Source organism: Balaenoptera ricei, chromosome X (genome assembly GCF_028023285.1).
Source record: "Balaenoptera ricei isolate mBalRic1 chromosome X, mBalRic1.hap2, whole genome shotgun sequence".
Taxonomy (NCBI): domain Eukaryota; kingdom Metazoa; phylum Chordata; class Mammalia; order Artiodactyla; family Balaenopteridae; genus Balaenoptera; species Balaenoptera ricei.
This window is the reverse complement of record NC_082660.1, coordinates 87,379,228-87,401,404: the sequence shown is the minus strand read 5'-3', so window position 1 is coordinate 87,401,404 and position 22,177 is coordinate 87,379,228. Positions and strand designations below refer to the sequence as shown.

General features: G+C 39.2%; 1 pseudogene; it reads right to left on the bottom strand.

The window, feature by feature from the left end:
* Window positions 1–4,011: 4,011 nt before the first annotated feature.
* Window positions 4,012–5,803, bottom strand: LOC132357121 (ferritin light chain-like; annotated as a pseudogene).
* Between the last annotated feature and the right edge of the window lie 16,374 nt (window positions 5,804–22,177).

Genomic DNA, 22,177 nt, shown 5'->3' with positions numbered 1-22,177 from the left:
GTCACTGCCAACGTGCGGGAGGAAAGAGAAACGGGTGTGATGACCTGTTAAAATTAGTGAGCTTTATATCTAGAGGACCTAGTGGATGGAAATATTTTGCTACCTTCTGAGTTCTTTCCTTTGAATAGATTTTAAATGTGTTACATGAGGATTATTAAAGATGCTCTTTATTTCAGAGTCTTCCTAAGATCTTCCTCACATTTTGCTTTTCTAAGAATCAGTCTTTTTCTGGGGGATGGTAGGTGGAAGGGTAAGTAAAGTTAACAGCTGTTTCCTTCTTCCTTCCCTTCATCCATCCATCCATCTATCTTTCCTTCCTTCCTCCCTTCCTCCTTCCCTCCCTTCTTTCCTTCCTTCCTTCCTTCTTTTCTTTCTTTATTAGGAGCAGCCCTAGCAGGAAAACACACAAACCACAACCACTCCAAGAAAACCCAAACAATAACACCTGTCCAGGTCTTTGTTGGTAAAGTCTTGAGTTGCCCTACAGGGCAAGGGTGGATAGAAGTTTATACTTGCTGTCAATTTGGTGAGTGATTATTGCTGGATAGGAAGAGGTTCCTTAAGACTGTGGTCAGGGAGGTGGCAATACTACTGTTGGTGGGAGGTACATGCTGGGGACTGATCAAAAAAGATCCCCGGTCTTGCATTGAGAGGACAGTGAGGATACCCTGGGGTAAATCATAGAGTCAGTGGAGGCATGGAGAAACCATGGCTGAAAGGCAGGTCTGTCATCTTGCTTCCTGCCATATATTCTACAGAGCACTGGCACCTGGCAGATGGCACAGAATCAGAATTCAATGGCATCATTGGGTAGCAGAATCATCAGTAATGATGGTGTCCACCAGATATTAAGGATTAGCCATTCTCTCTCATTTTCTTGTGACTTAGTCAGCTCTGAGATTCCTATAAAAGCTGATAGGGGTGGAAGCTCCAAGAATGACTGATAGTGAGTGAGTGCCCTGTCAACTAGGAATATGAGAGCTCAGAACTAAGTTGGACTTAATTTAAAAAACAGAACCAATAAATGTGCTATTTCTTGTACCAACGCAATCAGGAACAAATTCATGCCTATCACAAATACATTTAAAAAATGGAAGGATGCATCTAACCTCTGGGAAGTGGGATGGGGTTCAGAGGAGCTTTCACTTTTTAGTTAAAATGTATGTGTGGCAAAGGAAACCATAAACAAGACCAAAAGACAACCCTCAGAATGGGAGAAAATATTTGCAAATGAAGCAACTGACAAAGGATTAATCTCCAAGATTTACAAGCAGCTCAAGCAGCTCAATAACAAAAAAACAAACAACCCAATCCAAAAATGGGCAGAAGACCTAAAAAGACATTTCTCCAAAGAAGATATACAGATGGCCAACAAACACATGAAAGAATGCTCAACATCATTAATCATTAGAGAAATGCAAATCAAAACTACAGTGAGGTATCATCTCACACCGGTCAGAATGGCCATCATCAAAAAATCTAGAAACAATAAATGCTGGAGAGGGTGTGGAGAAAAGGGAACACTCTTGCACTGTTGGTGGGAATGTAAATTGATACAGCCACTATGGAGAACAGTATGGAGGTTCCTTAAAAAACTAAAAATAGAACTACCATACGACCCAGAAATCCCACTACTGGGCATATACCCTGAGAAAACCATAATTCAAAAAGAGTCATGTACCAAAATGTTCATTGCAGCTCTATTTACAATAGCCAGGACATGGAAGCAACCTAAGTGTCCATCATCGGATGAATGGATAAAGAAGGTGTGGCACATATATACAATGGAATATTACTCAGCCATAAAAAGAAATGAAATGGAGGTATTTGTAATGAGGTGGATGGAGTTAGAGTCTGTCATACAGAGTGAAGTAAGTCAGAAAGAGAAAAACAAATACAGTATGCTAACACATATATATGGAATCTAAGGAAAAAAAAAAATGGCCATGAAGAACCTAGTGGCAAGATGGGAATAAAGACACAGACCTACTAAAGAATGGACTTGAGGATATGGGGAGGGGGAGGGGTGAGATGTGACAGGATGAGAGAGTGTCATGGACATATATACACTACCAAACGTAAAATAGATAGCTAGTGGGAAGCAGCCGCATAGCACAGGGAGATCAGCACGGTGCTTTGTGACCGCCTGGGGGGGTGGGATGGGGAGGGTGGGAGGGAGGGAGATGCGGGAGGGAGGAGATATGGGAACGTGTGTATATCTGTAGCTGATTCACTTTGTTATAAAGCAGAAACTAACACACACACACACAAAAATGTATGTGTGGGGCTTCCCTGGTGGCGCAGTGGTTGAGAATCTGCCTGCCAATGCAGGGGACACAGCTTCGAGCCCTGGTCTGGGAAGATCCCACATGCCACGGAGCAACTGGGCCCGTGAGCCACAACTACTGAGCCTGTGCGTCTGGAGCCTGTGCTCCACCAACAAGAGAGGCCGCGATAGTGAGAGGCCCATGCACCGCGATGAAGAGTGGTCCCTGCTCACCGCAACTGGAGAAAGCCCTCGCACAGAAACGAAGACCCAACACAGCCAAAAATAAATAAATAAATAAATTTATAAAATGTATCTGTCCTATTTAAAAAAAAAAAATGTATGTGTGTATGTGTGTGTATCTGGGGGAAAGGATTATAATACTTTCCTTTCAAAACAAAAACAAAAGTCAATTTGGGTTGAGAAGAGGATCTGGAGATGTGTAGATATCTTCAAAGTCATCTGGATCAGCCCTAAGCCTGATGCATATTCCTAGGATGACTTTGAGAGCCTGGAAGCCCTAAATTCAGACATAGCTTTGAAGGGGATAAACTAGGAGAAAAGCAAAAGCATATGATCTCTTCTACTCATTATCCAATTCCACAAAGAACGTTTGCAAGTATGAATATTTTATACTGTTTCATAAACTGCAACTATATCACCAATTAAATACCACTTATTCAACATTTAACGAATATTTCTTGGTAGCCTATTATGTGCCAGGCACTTTTCTAGGCACTTAGGATACATAGCGTAATAAAAATAAATTAATTAATTCTGCTCCTTCCGCCCATTTTAATTGGCTATTTTTTGTGTGCCTCCACACTGTTGGTATGGGACATACCATTCTACTATATTGTTTATCACATTTTATTAATCAGTTTATGCAATTTGGGTTGAAAACAGCTTTTATAACAAAAGCAGAAAATGTGAAAAGACGAGAATAATGGATTTGACTGCATAAAAGTTAAAACTGCACAGAAAAAAATAAAACATCAAGGAAAATGATAAGGTAGGAAAAATAATTGCAACATAAATGACACCCAGGTTTCTATCTGTAATATATAAAGAGTTCTTCCAGGACACTAAGCAACAAATCAATAACCAGTTGAAAAATCTCCAAAGGGCACAAACAGAAAATGTATTAAAGAAGAAATATATAGCTAATAAATATATTTAAACATTTTAAACATTTATGCTCACTAGTAACCAAGGAAATGTAAATCTAAGCAACAAGATACTATCTCTAGCTGTCAAATTGGCAAAGACTAAAATTTTAAAATCTCCAGTTCTAATTCTTTAACAGTTTCCCAACCTTCATACTGTTGACATTTGGGGCAGGATCATTCTTTGTGGTGGAGGGCTGTCCTGTGCATTGTAAGATGTTTAGCAGCATCCTGCCCTCTACCCACTAGATGCCAGTAACATCCCCTTCCTGTTGTGACAGCCAAAAATGTCTCCAGGAATTACCAGATGTCTTGTGGGAGGCAAGATTGCCCTGAGTTGAGAACCACTGCTCTAAACATATGGAGGTACTTGGCTTTCTTCCCACTCACTGTCACCTCTCTTACTTTCAGACCTGTGCACATTTTTTTTTTTTTTCTGCAAAAAGCTTTATTGTTCCCATTTGGTCCAAGGCTTGGGAGAGGGCTCTGGGGTGGTTAAAAAGCTGCCTGGTGGCTACAGAGAGGGGCTTCAGGCAGAAGCCCTGACACCAGAGGGGCTCCTCAAAGGCCGCTAGGCTCCTATTTGTGCTTGAGGGTGAGCCTTTCAAAGAGATACTCACCCAGCCTGGGGACCAGCCAGCCTGTGGAGGTTAGTCAGGTGGTCGTCCATCTTCTGGATGAGTTTCACCTGCTCATCTAGGAAGTAGCTCTCTAGGAAGTCACAGAGCTGGGGGTCTGCGCAGGCAGAACCCAGGGCATGCAGATCCAAAAGCGCCTGGTTCCAGTTCTTCTCCACGAGCAGGATGGCTTCCATAGCGTCCTGGGTTTTACTCCGCTCATTTCGGGAGGCTTCTGCACGTCTTGGAGGAAGGCACGGCCGCCGTGCTGGTTTTGCATTTTCAAGAGATGCTGGGCACCCTTGAGCTTCTCCTTGGCCAATTCATGGAAAAAGTGGCCCAGGCCCTCCAGAGCCACATCGTCCTGGTGGAAATAGGAGCCCAGAGAGAGGTAAGTGCAGGAGGCACACAGATGCATGTTGGTTAGGCGGTTGATTGGGGCCTCCACCTCAATGGAGTAATTCTGATGAATCTGGGAGCTCTTGGTTGAAGGGTAATAAGGAGCTAAGTTCAAAAAATAATGTTGGCTTGTCCTGGAGGCCGAGGATAGCTGAGTTGCTGGTTCTGAAGGTTGCGACTGGAAAAAGGGTTGGAGGGTGATCGAAGGCTGGAGGAAGGGTCTGTCCCTGGGTCTGTTCCGTCCAAACACTGTTGAAGCAAGAGACAGATCCCCAGGAGTGCAGAGCGCACTGCTCAGATCTATGCATATTCTTGCTCCTGTGCATTTCCTTTCCTACTCTTAGCATCTTTCATGTTTCTGTTGAGGCTTTTGAGAAACTTTCCATGACCTCTCAAGATGGGTTCCCCTCGCGCCCTGCATTTACCCTGATCTCAGCACTTTTTACACTGTCTTCTACTTTATGTAATTATTAGCCAGTCTCTTTTAATAGAATGTAAACTCCCCATAGGCCCATCCTAGCAACTTTTGCCTTTGTGGGCCTCTTTCTCCATAACAAATATTAAAATTATATTTTATGACTGCATTAGTATAAAGACTAATATAATCCAGCCAGGATTATATTCATTTTTTTCCTTCTCATCCTAAAGGAAATTAAAATATTTTGTAGACCCCTAAAAAGTATTGTGGGTCCTAGGCACTGTGTTCACCATGCCTAATGGATAAGCTGGCCCTGGCTTCAAAAAGATGGACAGTGCCTGTCTTGCTCACTACTGTACACCCAATGCCTAGTACTAAGTAGCTGTTTAGTAAACAGTTCTCAAATGAATAAATGGATTAAAATTTTACTAAACAGGAAGTATTTCTAAATACTTGAACTACAAAAGACTTCAAATAAATTTAACCAAGTCAAGATATACTCATTTCATTAGATTTTTGTCCCTAAATTCATTTGTGCTCTAGTTTTGACCTACTCGAAAAATGTTCTGCATTCTCTCATCATATTTATTATTAAAATATTTCTGATATGATTTTTAAAAATTTTAAATAGATCCTTGATCATCTAGCTTTCCACTTCATTCTGATATCAAATACTTGTGGTTAAACTGAAAATATAGGCCCATGGTATATATCAGGTTACTTTATGTGGATTCTTCCATAATTTTTCTACTGGCTTTCTTTTATTTTGAAAAATATGGCTATAATATTTAAATTTGCAAGTCTGGTAGGATGTGTAAGAGTTAACTGACAATTAAGAGTCCATTTTGCTTTGCTGGTACTTAGAATTGTGGTTTTTGACAGTTTTGGGAATTTGCAATTTTGTCAGTTTACCTAAGGGCTCATCAAGCACTGCCATATTGATCTATGCTAACCAGCATATAGTCCCTGCCCTCAAGGAGTTCAAAGATTAGTGCTGTTCTTCAAGCAGTTTCCTTTCTGGGATTAAAATGCATGCTTACAGTTATACCTCCTTATCCACAGTTTCCAAATCGGTGGATTCAACCAACCGTGGATGAAAAATATTCAGAGAAAAAAATTCCAGAAAGTTCCAAAAAGCAAAACTTGAATTTGCTGCACACTGGCAAGTATTTACATAGCTTTTACATTGTATTTACAACTATTTACATAGCATTTACATTGTATTAGCTATTATAAGTAATCTAGAGATGATTTAAAGTGTACAGGAGGATGTGCATAGGTTATATGCAAATACTATGCTATTTTTTTAATAAATTTATTTATTTTATTTATTTATTTTTGGCTGCATTGGGTCTTCGTTGCTGCGTGGGCTTCTCATTGCGGTGGCTTCTGTTGTTGCGGAGCACAGGCTCTAGGTGTGCGGGCTTCAGTAGTTGTGGCACGTGGGCTCAGTAGTTGTGGCTCGCGGGCTCTAGAGCACAGGCTCAGTAGTTGTGGCACACGGGCTTAGTTGCTCCGTGGCATGTGGGATCTTTCCAGACCAGGGATCGAACCAGTGTCCCCTGCATTGGCAGGCAGATTCTTAACCACTGACCACCAGGGAAGTCCCACTATGCTATTTTATATAAGGGACTTGAGCATCCTCTGATTTTGGTAACCGTGGAGTGGGGGTGGGGGTCCCCAATCCCCTGTGGATACCGAGAGAGAACTGTACATTAGTAATCAAAGGCCTACTAGGTATTTGTGGAATAAGAGCAAAATAATTGATAGTCTTGGGAGAAGAGTGCATCACAGGCATGTTTAAGCCAAGCAAACTACTCCTGTTCTACTCTACAGCATATCTTTCTAGCGACAGAATATTTATGTCCTCCTGCTCTGTTAGCCACTGTTCAAAATGTCTTTCTACAACTAAGAGTCATGACGTTGTCCTTCTTGAATTAAATATACTTTTGTAACACACTGCAGTTCCCATGAGGACAGATATTATTCAGTGATAGCATTTTAGGTTGTGTCATTGGTGATGACATGGCCGAAAACTCTTTTGTTTCATTAATAACATTTCTCCCTTTGTAGGATAAATAATCTTTAAACAGGTTTCCCACCGTGTATTAAATCCAGTTAAAGAATGTGGTTTCAAGTTTGATTCCACAAAGGATGTGGCTTAATTTGGTTTCTATGAATCAGTTCTCACCTCAATTAAGCCTCCCCTAATTCTGTTGGTCAGAATCAATTGATTTGGGACTTCCCTGGTGGCACAGTGGTTAAGAATCCGCCTGCCAATGCAGGGGACACGGGTTCGATTCCTGGTCTGGGAAGATCCCACATGCCGTGGAGCAACTGGGCCCGTGCACCACAACTACTGAGCCTATGCTCTAGAGCCCACAAGCCACAACTACTGAGCCCATGAGCCACAACTACTGAAGTCCGTAAGCCTAGAGCCCTTGCTCCACAACAAGAGAAACTACCACAATGAGAAGCCCGCGCACCGCAATGAAGAGAAGCCCCCACTCGCCGCAACTAGAGAAAGGCCGCACGCAGCAACAAAGACCCAACGCAGCTAAAAATAAATAAATAAGTAAATTAATTAATTAATTAAAAAAAAAGAATCAATTGCTTCTTTCCCTGAGCTCTCCCAGTAGGGTATTTGTATCTCTAGTATTTAGTTATTTGCTTAATTGTCTTATCTGTTACTAGAAGGAAGAAGGGACTCTCTTATTCCTCTCTATGCTCCCCTAAGCACCTAGCATATGCCTTGTACATAGTAGGTCTCAAAACATTTTTGCTGGATTAAAAATAATTTCATAGAAGAAATAGAATTTGTAATACCCATGATATCCTGAGACCTTAATGCACTTTAACAGTATGGGTGTATGAGTGTATTTGGTGGAACTCCTGTGTGAAATCTGCCTAGATTTTTTTTTTTTTTCAAACAGGATTTTCATCAGCCAGGCAGCTTTTAGTGTTCGAAACCTTATCACTACCGGCAGTAAATTTCTTTGAAAATGCCAAGTGAGGGTCACTGGGCTAATGGATTTATTCACTATGATATTCTAGGAAATTATGCCATCCAACTTGCCAGAAGTTGTTTCAAGGTCAAATACTGAAATATCTAAGTAGATTACAAGGGTGCCTGGAAGATTCTTTTTTGATAGTCTCGCCTATTTCTACATCTCTATTCCCAACTCTGATTACATATTTCTATTATCCACTGTTCAGATGTACTTTCTTTACCACTCTTTCTATTTATAATTAGGATCCAGCACTTATTTGAATTTTCAGCTCACTGGATATTTCAGAAAATTTTACCCTTTGAGCAGCACTTCTTTGGCTCTAAAAACCAAGGAATAAAACCAGGAGGATGAAACAGTAACACTTCATTTGGAAATGGCTTCCTCTAGAGCAAGTGAACTCTGACTGGGAATTAGAATATGATCACACAGGTGCACTGAACGGGCTGAACAAACTCTCTTCTTACTGACAGAAGATTACTTACTGACAGATGATTGGCAACTATTAAGACAATGGAAAATACAGCTCCCCCTCAGTCAGATCCTCTGAAAACATTATCCCTCCCTGGCCACTTCTGGCCCAGTTATTCACTCAAGACAGGTCTTCAATCACCTGGCCAATTATAAAACACACCACTAGCTACCTGGTTACTCTCTGGCTTCCTATTTACTTTGACAGATCTCTGATCATTGGGTTCATTAAAGGAAAAAACACCATCGTGGAAAGACATTAAGTGTATAACAAAGGCCCCAGCTTAAGCGTAAGTGGTGCTCAAGTATGTTTCAAAATGCCCCAATAGACTGTATATATATTCCGTGAAGGCAGAGACCATCTCTCTTATATTTTCTGAGCTACACCTCTGTCTTCATTGTCACTTTTGGGCTTATTGGTTTGACATTTCTCCTGTTTGGTTTTTTTTTTTTTCTTGGTGCAACATTTTATTATTTTTTTAATTAAAAATTTTTTTAAATTGAAGCATAGTTGATTTACAGTATTATATTAGCTTCAGGTATACAACATGGTGATTCAAAAGTTTTATAGATTATACTCAATTTAAAGTTATTATAAAATATTGGCTATATTCCTTGTGCTGTACAATACATCCTTGTAGCTTATTTATTTTATACATAGTAGTTTGTATCTCTTAATCCCCTACCTTTGTCCCTCCTCGCTTCCCTCCCTCAGCTGGTAACTACTAGTTTTCTATATCTGTGAGTCTGTTTCTGTTTTGCTACATACATTCATTTATTTCTCCAGTTTAATTTCACACCTCGTTTTGGCTTCGTTTGATTCCACATGACTTCCTTGAACTCCATACTCCATGTGTTAGTGGCACTTTGGGGAATTAAGGAGGAAGAGTGCTAGATGGGGCGGGGGGGATGGAGGGCCACAAAGTAGGGGAGATAAGAGGTCAGCAGCTTTCAGACATATGATGATAAGGGGATCGAGAATCAGTCAGGGATGTATTTGGGGATGAGATTTCATGTCTGCAGTCACCAACCCCCACCCCAGGAATCCTTGGATTTTAGGGAGGGTGGACTTTTCATTGTATAAGTAATGGTGATTTACATCATTTTATAATTGGATATTACATGAAAAGAATGGCTTCAGAAGATTGGAGAACTTGGCAGCATTTGGGTATTCGAGCAGTTTTGTTTTTTTTTTTAATTGTTATTCAAGTCAAGAATTCTGTTGTCTTCTAGCAGTTGTTTTTTATATACAGCTGTGTTTGTTAAAAATCCTGGATTGGATTTTAACCTGGTTGAAGAGGAAAATCAAAGAGGGAGGCAGAGAAGCCTTTCTTTACCTCTGTGCCAAGGGAGTATACGAGAATTTTAACACAAGATGTAGCCCTGGATTTGATTCGGGAAAATACCAGAGAAGGCTATAATTGAGTTCCTATAAAGAAATAAGTTGTTTAATTCAATGTCATCTTTTACTTACCAAGAAGACCATGCCATCACAGTGTGCCAGAAAAGTAGAATTCTGTTATGTTTACCTTGAAGTGCTGGGTGTAATGAAGTCATTGGCAAGCGCTATTTATTTTTTAAAGGCAAGCAAGAGAAAAATAATAAAACTCAAACCTCTACATTTCTATTGATCACAGGATGCAGATCTTATTCATTGTCTCTTTATCTGTCAAGAAATGGGAACATATAGTTTTAAAATATGTTAAAACTTTGATCTCGTTTTCTTCTCTGCCTCTCCAGTAAATTCTCTTGAGTATTTGAAAAGGTGGAAAGATTAGAGAAAACTTTTCTTTTGATGTTTAGACACTATTTGGTTAGAATCATAGCAAACATGTTTTGTTTTTGAAGAAGCAGTGCAGAATACGGTGTCAATGCTGGGATAAATTATACAATGGGAATACAGAAGTGTTACATAGTGTCTTCAGACACTAACACTTGGAGTTTGTAATAAATTTGGGGAAAACACATTTATTAAGTTAAGCAATAAAGTGTAAGAACTAGACTTAATTGTGGTCTGTAACATGTTCAACCAAACAATAAATATGCTTGTAAAGTGAAATGGTTTAATTCTATATGTTAATTCTCAATATGTTAGTTATATGGATTTCTGTGCAGGAAGAAGTACTAGACCAAAATATAATCTGGTAGTAAACTAAATATGAGAAATCATAAAGTTTTTATATCTATTGATTATTTTCAAAGTGGAAGGGATGTTGTGTCTGCTATTAGGTAATGTTTGGTCCTTGTTTCTTTTTTTTTTTTTTTATTGGAGTATAATTGCCTTACTATGGTGTGTTAGCTTCTGCTTTATAACAAAGTGAATCAGTTATACATATACATATGTTCCCGTATCTCTTCCCTCTTGCATCTCCCTCCCTGGTCCTTGTTTCTTGTTTTACTTGTCGGGGGTTGGTTATCACAAAGGCTTGCTTTGGGGTCTGGAGGAAACAGAGATGCCTGAGTTTATACTGTTCAGCCATTGTGTTTCACAGTGGCTTCAGGGAGAAAATAATAATTCCTGTGATGACCTGGTAGTTTCTCGTCTATGCAAGTCTAAGAAATTTGGACGGGGGCACTATGTGTCAGTCACTATTTTGTATTTAAGAGATTCAGTGATGATCAAGCACCTATATATTCAAGGGAAAAGAGCAGAGGCATGGATTCAATTATTGAAGCCCAGTCCTCCATGTGCTGAAAATCAAAGGCCCACATAGAATTAGAGATATAATTTTTCCTCTTTTCATAGGAAAGGGGAATGTGAGACAATTTATTAAAATAAACTGTAAAATGTCCTCAAGCAATGGAGGGTGGTCGTTAGCTTTTCTGACAGGAAAATTATTTTTCTATCTGTATTATGGTGTGAAGGTTATCTTTCATCTGGGAGATTTTGTAATTTTGCATTGATCGAGAGACTGTTACTTATTTTCAAAAGTAGTGTATGCAAATTATGATTAAATTCCTGAGGATTTAATCTTTTGAATATCATTTTAAAAATAGGAATGATGGCACACTGAGATGATAATTAACTCATTATGAATAATTTATTTTATACCTTGAAACTCTGCACAGAGCAAAGTTGTTGTTACTTAAATTTTCAAGCAGATTCTAGTCAAGATAGGAGTAAGTTCAAGTCCTATGTGTAGTATTGCATATTAAGTGAGAAATCTCATTACAGGAGTCCTGCATTTAATGTTTCTTAATTTATAATATTCATGCTAAAAATTCCCAGCTTGGGGCCCTGAAAGAATTATAATGTCCAAATAGTGTTTTTATAGTAAATGTATTTTAATTATTTTAGCTTTCCTGAAAAAAATAACCAAATCTACTTTGACTTTGGTAGCTTTTATATTTTAAAAGTTTACAGCAATTATAATTATTCTTTTTTAAGCTGGTGAGTGACTATAACCGTCTTCTGATTACAGATTTCAAATAATCAAGGCCATTAGACATCATAGGATTTGCCAGGATCAAACTGCATGTCATTCGTGGATTATATTAAATTCTGATGTCAAGGAGGAATGCCTTGATCCACTGTTTGTCTATTTATTTATTTTATCTTTATGCATTTTGTTTAACTATTTAGCACTTAGTGTGTGCCCGACAATATTCCAAGTATTTATAATGACCCTATGAGGCAAGCACTATTATGATCCTCGTTTTATTGAGGAGTGTGGTTTAGTAAAAATAGTATGAATTTTAGCATGAAACGGACTTAGATTAAATCCTGAATCCACCACCTACTAACAATGGGGCCATGGGTATTTAATGTGTACTTAAGTCTCTAAGCCTCAATTTCCTTTACACAAAATAAGGGAAGATACTCAATACCTTCCAGGGTTATTGTGAACATTAAATAAGAATATTGGACAGCACCTAGCACAGTTTCTGGCGTATCACAACTTCTCAATACAGTTTAATTTTCTTCCCATTCACTTTAGCCTTGTGTTAGTCAGGACTCTTAGTTACAAGTGATGGAAATCCACATCAAACAGCCTTAAAAAAAAAAAAAAGGAATATGTTCATTCATTTAACTGGGAAATTCAAGGGGTTCCGCCAATATCATTAGAATGTCTTTCTTCCTCTTGGCACTGCTCTCCACTGTTTTGGCTTATTTTCAGGCAGACTATCAATCCTTTTAAAATCTTAATTGGCTTTTTGCCAGTTTACATCTGGTTGGTTTCATGGTCTGGTAACCAAAGGCACATTTCTCTCAGAGTCATAGACCTTGAATCTGGGCCTCAGAATTTCTGCCTTTACGCAACAAACCAAGATGCTATGCCCATTGACACAGCCCTTAGTTAAATGACATCTTGTTCTTTCTTGGAACAAGTTATAGTAGGTTAGGGTATGATGGGGGTGCAGTTAATCTGCTCCTTGCCCAAGGCAGAATCCTAATAGACTGTTCTTTAAAATGCAGATAATTGTGCTCTCTGTCACACAGGGAACTCACAGGATAAGGTCTCTGGTAGGGAACTAGGGGATCAGTAGTGGTCTTATCTCCTGCTATATCTGCTATTCCCCAAAACTTGTTCACACTATGTTTAGCTTGGAGCAGAGTATACATATAGTACTTCCGACCTGGTAAGATTCATGATTATCTATCTGTCAGCCATTTTGTATTTCTGGTCATAAGCTGAAAGTATCTCTATTTTCTCCCCTGTCCTCTTTCAGACATACCAGCTTGGACCATACATTTTACCCTCCTTGAATAGGCAGTTATTCAAGGACAAAGGCAGTAGGCAATGAAATCCAATATCTTGAAGTATTTATATCAAGCCCCAAAACTTTGGTAAGCCCAAGGTCTGAGTCCTAAGATGCAACAGGGGCAGTTTAATAAACTACTGCAAACTAAGAGTTTGCCAATTTCATGGCTGGAGACAGGAGAATCGAGTGTCCCACATTTCAGTTGCAATCAACCAGTTCCATGTTTGGGATCTGTTACTTTCCAGTATCACTCTTCTAAATGTCAATATCAATTTTATGAAATATCCCTTTGGACCATGACAGAGGTTTGGCTGCTATTGGTCCCTTTAGCACAAATATCGGCACGGTAATTTCCCTTAGCTTCCAGAGAGTCAAGTATAGAATGCCCCCGAATCTTAAAAAAAAGCTAAAGCTGCAAGTAAAATATTGCATTCAATAATTCCCAAATATAGGGGCCATTTTAAATTTTATTTCTTCTGGAAGTAAGGAAGCCAATGTTGTTTCCACGACATTCCAAAACCACAGGCTACTCAAAAAGCATATCTGCTATCAGTGTAAATATTGGCAATTTTGTCCTTGGCTAAAACACAAGCCCATGTAAGAGCTTATAATTAAGCCTTCTGCGTCAAAGTAATCATAGGTAAAGATGTTGCCTCAACAACTTCAAAAGGATTTGTAATACCACACCTAGCACAATATTTGCCATTGTCACCATTTAAATAAGAATCATCAGTGAACCATGAGAAGTCAACATTACCCAGTGGAATTTCCTGTGGATCCTTAGGAGGAGTCAGGAGGTGGTCTGTCAGCCTTAAGCTGTCCTAAGGGACTTCACTGGTGACAGAGAGGAGAAGAGCATCCGGGTTAAGGTTATTACAACATAAAAGAGTTATGTGAGGAGCAGTTAACAAAAGGACTTCATAGGAGGTGCGGCAGCTGACTGAGAAATGTTGAGTGTGATGAGAAATCAGGAGAGCTCCTACCTACTGCATGAGGTACAAAAATGGTTAAAGGGGATCCCACAATGATTTTGTCAGTGGCTTTAACTGAAAGGACAGTGGCCGTAATGACTCTAATGCAAGGGGGGTATCCCTGTGCCACAGGGCCCAGTTTCTGGCTATAATACTCTATGGGTCGGTGGTGGTCCTCATGTTTTTGGGTGAGTACCCCAAGTGCATTCCCTTCCCTTTCATATACAAAAAGGAAAAAGGGAATCTGATCATTGGGATGTCCAAGGGCAGGTGGGTTCTTCAAACTCTCCTGTAAGGCGTTGAAGGCTATGTCATCTGGTTTTTCCCCTAAAATTGGGTTACAATTTTAACTGTTTAGTAAAACATATAAAGGTTTGGCCATAAGAGAGAAATTTGGAATCCAATTTTGGCAATAACCAACTAGGCTGAGAAAACCTTGCAATTGGTGCTTAGTTTTGGGAAACTTAGGAAACTCTCTGGATCTAGCTGTAGCCCTTATCCTGATATCCTAAATATCAAACCTGGGTTTGGGAAAACTGCAGTTTTCTTTGGTGACTCTATGTCCATTAAGGCTAAAAGCTTTAGCATGTGTATGTGTCCTCCTGTAAGGAGGCTTGAGAAAGAGAGCAAAGAAGCAAATCATCCACATATTACAACAAAGCAGAACCCCTAGGGAACTTTATATCATTCAGATCAGCCTTCAGTATTTTCGAGAAATAAGGACTTTCGGTACAACCCTGAGGCATTACTGTCTAGGTGAATGAAGGTGCCTAAAACTCTTAAATTTGTTAACAATCTCTTTTCCAATGTCCTGGCTCTTTGCAATAATAGCAGAATCTAGGAGGGTTTTGGTTTCTTTGAGGAGCCCTCGTTTGCTCAAGTTGAAGATAAGAATTTTGGTGGCGTAGAAGGGAAGGAGGTGAAATCTGAAACAAAGAAGCCAAGGAAGAAGAGCCTGAGGCGTCGGGAGCCATTTTATCTTTCTTTAATCATCTGTTTGCCTCAGCTAATCTTAAAATCTTATTTTGCAGAGAGGCAATTTTAGTCTCAAAATACCAGTTGAAATAAGCATTCCACTCAGTTCTGGGAAGTTTGGAGCTATTGTAGTGCTCTTTGGTTTTAGGGAAATTAAGTCTGGGGATTTGAGAGTTCCCCATAGTGGCCATTGATATTCTAAATTGCCTTTGGTCAGGTTGGTCCATTTACTTAGAAATATGCATGAGGAAGGACCCAGGTGTTTTTTTTTCTTTTTTAAATTTATTTATTTATCTTTGTCTGTGTTGGGTCTTCGTTTCTGTGCGAGGGCTTTCTCTAGTTGTGGCAAGTGGGGGCCTCTCACTGTCGCGTCCTCTCCCGTTGCGGAGCACAGGCTCCAGACGCGCAGGCTCAGTAGTTGTGGCTCACGGGCCCAGTTGCTCCGCGGCATATGGGATCTTCCCAGACCAGGGCTCGAACCCGTGTCCCCTGCCTTGGCAGGCAGATTCTCAACCACTGCGCCACCAGGAAAGCCCCGGACCCAGGTTTTTAAACATAAAATTGCTTGAGGTCCCTGTAGGGAGGCGCCCTCAAAATACTTAGATAACTGTGATCCCATTTCCTAGAGATTTTTCCTCTAAAGAACAATTTTCAAACAGCTTAAATGGCTTACACAACAAAGGGTTCAATTCAAATAGTTTGCAAGCCAATCCCAGCCAGTCTTAAGGAGATAGCTTGGTCCCAGAGCCAGGCCAAAGGCTTTTTAAAAAAAAAAAAATTTTTTTTTAAAGCCAGTATCCAAAGGACTAGGCCAAAAACTGAAAAACCCAGCACTGTTTCAGAGAAACAACCCCTGTTCCTGAGAGGGTCAAAGGTTGGCCAGCTTTAGTCAAACAGTCTGATCCCAAATCAGACTGAAGTGCCAAGCGAGTTCTTGCATACAGAGCAAGGCCTTAACCAGAAAGACAAAAATGGATCCCGAGTAAAGGCCGGGGAGCTTCAAATGCAAAGGGGGCATAAGCTCAGACCTAGGAGAAAGATGTACCTTCAAACTTTAGGGTTGGCAAGAAAAGCAGTGAGCGACAAGGGGCTCAATTGTGGGTACCATATGTGTTTGCTCACCTGCTCTGGAGCCATAGGGAGTCTTCTCTGGTGCCTGTAAAGGGCACCAAAATGTTGACCAGAAACAAACAGACTGCCAGATATCTTTCCAGCAAAGATAGGATCAGCAGAAAATTGCCATTCAGGGTCTGCAACCATGGGAAGCCACGTGCAAGTCCCCGCAGGGCAAAGAAAGAGAACATTTTTTATAAAGAGGAGAAGGAAATTGGGAGGGCTGTAGTAAACAAAGAGTCCACGGCTTTTCATTGGCTGAGCCCTTGCGAGGAAAGAAGGGGAGTCTTTCCTCTTCCTGTTGGGCTCTGCTATCATCACAGGGCATGAGAGCTCCCCCTTCTGATCTCCCAATTCTAATTGAGGTTTCTGCTTATTAATTCTTTATAGTTCATGTATAATTCACTTGTACAGACATACGCCATCAGTGTATATTCATTTGCAGAGAGATACAGATTTATACACATGATTGAGGCAAAGTATCACTTAATGAATTCTTGAAACACTAAAATCTGGTGTTAATTCACTGAGTCATCCAGTAGATCGATTGCCTGTGTTGTGCTGGGTGCATGTTCTTTGAAGCCCCACCAAGTCTTTGAAATAAAACTTTTCACAGAAGTTGGTGGTTTTTATAATAGGCAGGACTTTAAAAATACAATCTTTAGTCTACTAATAGGAGATGCCTCCTAAGCTGAAATGCTAAATTTTGTTCTGATGATTTTTTTTGCTGCAATCTTCCCAATTTTTATTTAAACGTATTTCCTTTAATCGTAAAGATGATGTCAAAACTCATTTGGAAGTGTCTTCAGAATTCTCATTAGCAACATGAGGAAAATATTCATTGAGTTGATTGAAGGAAAAGATAAGCACTTCCGTATCTGTTCTTGAAAGGGAAGATAAAGGCTGCTCCCCAACTGAAGAAGGCAGATTATTGAGTTTCACTGATTTCTTTTTTGTTCCCTAAAAGAGTTGCTTCACTTTCCCCCACTTTGCTTCCCTCTACCGAATAGTAACAATGACTTACTCTCTGGTTGAGAACTAAACAACCAGGCCTTGACCTGAGCATAAGGGGAGAAGGACTTCAGATGTAATTCTAGCTGTTACTTACAGCGTGGCTTTTTGCTTGAGTTTCTTTGTGACAGATAAATAAATGATACCATCTAGAGAAAGCTTTCAGAATGCCCCTGAGGGCTGCCTTAGAAAAAGCCAAATCTCTGTTGAATTCAAGAAAGAAAGCAATTTCTGTCCATGCAAAAGACAGACAGGGTAGAACAGTTGGTTGACCACTTTGGGGATTTTAAGAGTATCTGGGGAAAATCTGTTTCCCTGGGGTACGATCTGAGTTTTATTTCATGGATGATATCTATTGATGCAGTTCTGTCTTTTGTAAATAAGCAAACTTACTATTGCCTAGTGAATCTAAAGAAAAAAGGCAGGGAAAATATAAAGCAGCAATTGCTTTCTACCTGTCAAGTTAACATGGATTTGATGTCAAAATGAAGATAACATTTGTCTTGGGAATCACTTTGAATAATTTAGAAATAATATTAAATGATTAACACCTCATATGTTCTGTCATTCTTGTTCCTACCCGTTCTCATATGATATAACATTATTATACATTGTGCTTCATCCCAAAGAATACCTAAGTGGTTTACAATCACAGCATACTTTTAAATCAGTCCAGGTCTCCTGGTTGAACAATGTATTTGGAATGATAGAATTATAACTTTCTTGGAAGACCCATGCATAATGCACTAGGAGTATCTACAGTACCAAAGAAATTCAGTTTATATATAATTCTTAATAACGGAAAAATCACTCCCTTAGTTGTATGCATGTCAAACTGAGGGAGAGGGTGAAACAGCAATGCTAAGATCATCAGACTTGTGTAAAACTAAAGGGTAAACGTCACCATTCTGCTCCCATCACGGATGGGTTTGTAAAGGAGTGTGTAAAGGGGACTGATTCACATAATAAATTATATAGTTGATGTATCTGCATACATCAATAAGTTATAATACATTGCCATCTGTTCTAGAACTCTAGCTGGATGAAAGGGATTCCTGGACATACAATAACCAGGCTTCATTTTTTTTTAAATTTTAATCTTAATTTATTTTATTGAAGTCTAGTTGATTTACAGTGTTGTGTTAGTTTCAGGTGTACAGCAAAGTGATTCAGTTATCTTCAGTTTTATATATATATATATATATATATATATATTCTTTTTCAGATTCTTTTCCATTATAGGTTATTACAAAATATTGAGTATAATTCCCTGTGCTATACAGTAGGTCCTTGTTGTTTATCTATTTTATATGTAGTAGTGTGTATCTGTTAATCCCAAACTCCTAATTTATTCCTCCCCCTCCATTTCCCCTTTGGTTTGCTGTGTCTGTGAGTCCAATAATCACTCTCCTTAAGTAAGCTGTACCAAGCACATTAAGCCTATACTGTGTACCCTGCCTGCTCATTTGCTGCTCCCCAAATTTAAACTCTGTATTAATTTAGGTGCTACCACTCATTTTCCTCCATTTTATTGAGATATTAAGGAAAAAAGGAAAGCAGATGAAACTGAACAAAATCAGCTGTGGGTGAGAGCTTTTAAGCCTATGTGCTAATAAAATGTCACTTATATTTTAAATTTTCTAATAATTTGTGCTCAGCATAATTTTTAATTGAGGAAAAATTTCCAAAGTTCCTTCACTTACAACTTTAAGGTTTAACTACAGATTAAGGGGCATTAGAATTCAGTAGTGTATATAACCATGGTATCAAAAACTTAAGGCATGTGAAAGAAATCACTTCTTGGTCTGAAACTGAAGGCCAATATTTATGATGCACTGTTATGTAATGTAGTTGACTATAGTCAATTTTTCATGAGTATTTTACATGATATGTACTATCTATCATTTGTACCTTAATTTCTTATTGATGTGCCTAAAGATAGAAAACATGTATTTTGAAAAATACTTAAAAATTTGGTCTTTTTCACCACACGAGATGGCTTTTTTTTCTAGTTATTACAATGTAGTGAAATTTTAACGTTTATGTACCCATAGGTTCACAGACCCTTTTATGGAAGGTAGGATTTGTGTATATGGTGTTCAAAAGTGCTTAATTCTAAGAACAATATCCAACATTACATAAATGGCTTTATACAGTATAAAGTATGAAAAAGGAAGAAAATTGTTGTAATAAGAGTAAAGAAACTGTGGCTCAGCTCTGTACTGCCTCTGTTGAAAGGGATGGAGACGAGCATAGTAAAATGCCAGTATTTTCCAGGGCATTCCCTGGAATGTGATGGGCTAGTCCTGGAAAATGTGAGGAAATTAAGGTTGTCATGGGATAAGGTTGTATTGGATGTTTTAGTCATCAGTCAGTAAGGAGCTCATAATTGGCTGGTGATCATCCCCAAAACTGGAAGAGAGGAAAAAGGGCTGAGTTAAACACCTCTCTTTTTTTTGGTTTCTAAACATTTACAGTTGTTCAGAAAGTAACAGTACATCCCCCAAATCCTTAAAGTAAGCTAGTTCCCACCCCCACTTCCTTTGCGTTGACTCAACTTTAAAAATATGGGATCTTATGTGGTATATAAATACAATGCAGTATTACTCAGCCATAAACAAGAATGAAATAATGCCATTTGCAGCAACATGGATGGACCTAGAGATTGTCATATTGAATGAAGTAAGTCAGAAAGAGAAAGACAAATACCATATGATATCACTTATATGTGGAATCTAAAGTATGCCACAAATGAACCTATCTACGAAACAGAAACAGACTCACGTAGAGAACAGACATGTGGTTGCCGTGGGGGAGGGAAGGACTGGGAGTTTGGGATTAGCAGATGCAAACTATTATATATAGGATGGATAAACAACAAGGTCCTACTGTATAGCACAGGGAACTATATTCCATATCCTGTGATAAAGCATAATGGAAAGGAATATGAAAAAGAATATATATATATATGTATGACTGAATCACTTTGCTGTACAGCAGTAATTAACACAACATTGTAAATCAACTATACTTCAAGGATCTTAATAGTTTATTTTGTAGCTAATTGGATGGGAGGTGTTATTTATTTTACATCTATATCAGTTATCTATTAGTGCCTAACAAATTACCTCAAACCTCAGAGCCTTACAACAACAGACATATTATCTCAGTTTCTGTGGGTCAGGAGTCCGTGTGCAGCTCACTTGAGTGTCTCTGGCTCAATGTCTCTTATAAGGCTGCCATCACAGTGTCTGCTTGGGATGCCATCATCTCAAGGCTCAACTGGGAAAGAGTCCATTTCCAAGCTCACTCACATGGCTGTTGGCAGGCTTCAGGGTCATTGCCTCGTTGGCCTCTCCACAGCACAACTCACAAAGCTGCCTTCCCTTAGAGTAAAAGAGTGAAAGAAGGAGCCCAAGATGGAAGCCATAGTCTTTTTGTGACTTAGAAGTGACATCCCATCACTTCTGGCATATTTTATTTGTTGAAAGAAAGTGAGTAAATTCAGCTTACACCCAAGGGGAAGGAACTACAGTAGTTGTGAATATCAAGAGGTGGAGATCACTGGGGGCCATTTTAGAAGCTGCCTGTCACACATGCACTTTTAGTAACTCTTGAAGCATAGTCCAAAGTGGCCAGTCTGGAGAATGAATTTCTCTGAAATCTATTGTTGTATCTTTAAAATTGCTTTGTACATGTCTATCTTTGGAACCTGTGTAAGGATTGAAGGAACCTCATTTTACTAATATATATTTGTCACAAAGAAAGGCAAAGCCAGGTGGCTTTCTTTCCTTTTGCCCATTGACCACCCCCCCCCTTTTTTTTTTAATAAAGAGGATTTTCTTTGTCTTAAGAGCGGGTTACTTGCCAAGCATATTGGTAGGGGCGTCAGAGATTATTTCAGCTAGGAGCTAGGCAGTAAAGTGTAAAAAAATACAGGGCAATCAAATCTGATCTGTTGTATGGTTGGGTTAGTCACTATTACACAGAAAGCTGGAAATAGTCTGGTTTGGATTTCTGCTCTCTCAAGGGCCTGAAAGGAGCTGGCAGAGGTGACTTTTCTTCTTTTCTTTCTTTCCTTCTTTCTTTCTTTCTTTCTTTGAGCAGGGATTTCTATACCTTTATCATAGTGTAAAGGAAGTGGAAAATGATATGAAGAAACAAATATTTTTTGGTGACAGCTTTATTGAGATATGATTCAGATATAATACAACTCACCTATTTTAAGTGTTACAGAATTCTGCAACCATCACCACAATCAATTATAGAACATTTTTTGTTACCCCAAAAAGAAACCACTCCCTTTGCCATAACCAACTTCTAGTTAAGTCTCAGTGACCAGATCTGGGTCATATAGCCATTCCCAGAGACTGGAAAAGCAAGCATATAGTTTCTCTAGCATCTCTAGTGTTTGTGGGTAAGAGGCAAGGGAGAACAAAGCAAGAGATGGCTGTTGAGTTAGCTAACTGTAGTGGTTAATTTTATGTGTCATTTTGGCTGGGCCACAGTGCCCAGATATGTAGTCAAACATTCTGGATGTTTCTGTGAAGGTGTTTTTAGATGAGATTAACATTTAAATCAATGGATTTAAGGGTAAGGCAGGTTACCCTCCATAATGAGTGGGCCTTATCCAATCAGTTGAAGGCCTGAATAGAAGATACACTCATCTCCCCTGAGCTAGAGGGAGTTCTGCAGCAGATGACCATTAGACTTGAACTGTAACCCTGGCTCTTTTCTGGGTCTTCAGCCAATTGGCCTTTGGACTTGAACTGCAGCATTAGCTCTCCACTGAGGCTCCAACCTACCTGCCCACTCTGGAGATTTTGGACTTGGCAACCTTCATAATCACATGAGCTAATTCCTTTAAATTAGGTCAAACAGGTAATGTAAGTTCAAACCACAAACTCATCGTTTAAAGGCAGGCCTGTGGTTAGGAATTCTTAAAGGAGACTCGCTGCGTACCCCTCTCCCCACAAAGCAAGCAAGACAATACAGACAACTGTCTTTGTTTTCTCCTTGTGCCAGTTGTTTACATTTTTCTACTTCTTCCTTTTATTC